Raw genomic sequence first — 3,390 nt, forward strand, 5'->3', positions numbered from 1 at the left:
AGCAAATAGACACAGAGAACAGACAACCGGGGGGGGGGGGGGGGAATTAAATAAATAAATAAATAAATAAATCTTTAAAAAAAAAACAAAACAGATTTGAATTGCTTAAAGACAGAATTAGTGATTTTGAAGGTAGACCATCTGACCTGGAAAAGACAGGAGAACAGAAAGAAGAATGGAAAAAATGGAAGAGCTTCTCAGGGAATTAAATGACAATGTAAAATGCACAAGCATACACACTATCGGTATCCTAGAAGGAGAAGAGAATGGCAAAGGGGCAGAAAGAATAAGAAATAATGACCGAAAACTTCCCAACCCTTATGAAAGATATAAATATCACTATCCAAGAAGGACAATGCACCCCAAACAGAATAAATCCAAATAGACCTAACCTAAGAACCCTATTATTCAGAATGACAAATATCAGCTATAAGAGGGGACTTTGAAAGCAGTGAGAGAAAAGCAAAGCATCACATACAAGGGAACCTCAATAACATTAAGTGCCCACCTTTTATCAGAAACCATGGAAGAGAGAAGAAAGTGGTAAGATGTATTTAAAGTGTTCAAAGAGAAAAACTGCCAGCCAAGAATTCTGTATCCAGCAAAACTGTCCTTCAAAAATGAGGGTGCCCTGCCCTGCTCGGCATCTGGGATGAGCCTCAGGGCAGGAAATGCTGCAAGGACCAGGACCATCAGTGCCTGGAAACCCCATCCTGGTGGCCTCAGCAGTCCCAGCAGACGGGCAAGGAAAGGTGGCCAACCTGACGGCAGTCTTGGTGGCGGTGGTAGCAATGGCCACTGCAGTAGCTGGGGCTGTGATGGGGGCGGGCACGGCCACAGTGACCGGTAAGAGAAGCACCAGCGCTATAACAGAATGATGGTTGCTTTAGTACTCCAGGTGGAATTTAAACTTTCCAACTTCAAACCTGGAAGCAGAAAGCTAGGCATATTAAGAAAGCAGGATTCATACTGACAGCAGAAAAATTTTAAAAATCAAGTTATTAACATAGAAAAAGATAAACACAGTCACCAAAAAAGTGACTTCAGAATTGACATAGTATGCTGGAAGAGTTAGAAAATAAATAGATTATTAGCAGGAAACAGAAAGAACAAAAGTTCAGCAACAACTGGCCAAAATACATAACAATGTAAAGAGACTTCAGCATTAGTTAAAAGATATGAAGCCTACACCTGATTTTGTTCAAAAGCTCAGAGAAATTATGGAAGAAATTGAAAATGCAATAAAAACCTTTAAAGAAGAGCGGAGATTGATATATGAAGAACTTATTAAAGAAAAAAAAACTAATAATGAATTGTGTGCCATATCAAAAAAAATTGACACATGGGCTATGGGATAATTCAGAAACAGAGAGACCTTTCAGAGCAATGTTATGTAAATTTCCTAATGACAAAGAAACACCAAATACTCTTCCAGAAGAAGTGATAGAGTTTGAAAATTTTTTTCAGCAAACAGGCAGGCGACAAGGGGCCTGGGATGATTATGATCACCAGAATTTTGTAAAAGTGAGAAGGAAAGGGAAACAAACATTTATGGAAGAAGTTGTAGGGCACTTTCCTGGAAGAAAACAGGATGAAGTTCAACAGCATGAGAGATAGTATCAAACATTTCTGGCTCTAGAAGAAAAGGGGAAAAAGAGTTTATTCTGAATTAGAGAAAAAAGCAGCAAAAAAGGAGGAAATGTTCAAATTAAAGGAAAAGGCAGAGGATATACCTATGCTGTATTAGTCAGGGAAACAGAATCTACAGGAGATACCTGTAAATAATACACAATTTTATAAAATCCTCTCACGTGACCATGGGGATGCACAAGTCCAAATTCCACAGGCAACTTGCAAACCAGGGGCTCCAATGAAAGTCCAATGAAGGATTTTTGAGTTCCTGGGAGATGCTGGCTGTCCAAAGACAAGCTGGGAAATTCTCTCTGAATGCTGAAATCACTTCCCCTTTTAAGGCCTTCAGCTGATTGGATAAAAGGTCACTCAGATGACTAAAGTCCATAAATGTCCTTGTATTATAATTAGCCCAGTGCTTGCTTGACCAAACAACTGGGCACAATTACCTGGCCAATATCACACATTAGCCTAACCATTACATATGCTTTTTCATAATAAGCAAGAAGATAATCAAAAGCAAAAGGAAGAACAAAGAAAGAAACAAAAATTGGCAGTTGAAGCTTGGAAAAAAACAGAAAAGCATAGAAATCTCAATGAAACATGCTTCTCAGTTAACAGAAAAGGAAGAAAAAGAGAAAAAGCAACCTGAAGTTGGACCAATACCAATTGAAACTAAAATTACTCCTAGAAAGTTAAACCCAATGGAAGAAAGAACAGGAAGAATTTTTGAGGCTTGAAATGGAGCTAAGGGAAAAGTAAGAAAGGGCTGAAAAAAAGAAAACTGTTGCTGGTGAAATTTCCAGATGTCAAGAAAGAGATTTAAATAAACTCGAATTATAAATTCTAGATAGACAAGCAGAAGAAGATGAAAAGGCAGAAAAGCAAAGAAGACTGGCAAAATTAAAAGAAAAGTTTGAAAACAATGTTAGGAGAGATCCCTCTCAGCTTTATAAACCTACCAAAGGTTGGGAAGAACCGACCAAAAAGATAAGACCAACAGGCTCTGGGCTACTTCTCATGTCCCACACAGGCCTATTCCAACCTGGAGACAAATAGTATGGAGAAGAATATGAAATAATGAAAATGATATTTAGTTGATGAGAATGTTAGCATATTCAGTTATACCGGGAGATAGAATAACTAACCATGTTCTCTAAAAATCACTCGCCCAATCAGATTGATTAATAATTGTACTATATGTGAAGTGACAGGTATTAAGTTCCATGCTGTCATTAATGTTTCCTGTTTAGTCTGTTTACTGTTTAATTCATGTTGGGCTGTAATTGATACCAAATGTTATTTAAATGAGTTTATGTTACAAACATTATTTCACTTACATGTATAGAACATTTTGAAGATATTTTGTTTTTATCATGGCATAAAATAAATTGGGATATAGAGTGACATTTTTAAAACCAAAATTTTGTAACTTTTAAAGCTTGGAGGTTAAGTTGGCTTGAGTAACAAAAATGTGAAGTTTGTTGTTGTGTTTATTAGTTGTATAATAATAAGTACTTTTTCTAAGTTCAACAAATTGATAGTATGACAGTTACTACATTTTTGTGTAATAAACATTTTGTATTTGTTTGAAAAAAAATGAGGGTGAGTTCAAAGTCTTCACAGACAAAAACTGATAGAACATGTTACCAAAATACCTGAATTAAAAGAGATACTAAAGGGAGTACTGCAGCCTGAAAGGAAAAAACTAGGGTGAGAGACTTGGAGAAGAGTGTAGAAATAAAAATTAATAGGAAG

The 3,390-nt window shown here is 36.5% G+C and overlaps 1 pseudogene; it reads left to right on the forward strand.

The window, feature by feature from the left end:
- The first annotated feature begins 671 nt into the window (after window positions 1-671).
- On the forward strand, window positions 672-2,708 carry LOC101416067 (coiled-coil domain-containing protein 112-like; annotated as a pseudogene).
- Window positions 2,709-3,390: the final 682 nt, after the last annotated feature.

This window comes from Dasypus novemcinctus, chromosome 10 (genome assembly GCF_030445035.2).
Source record: "Dasypus novemcinctus isolate mDasNov1 chromosome 10, mDasNov1.1.hap2, whole genome shotgun sequence".
In the NCBI taxonomy this organism is placed as follows: Eukaryota; Metazoa; Chordata; class Mammalia; order Cingulata; family Dasypodidae; genus Dasypus; species Dasypus novemcinctus.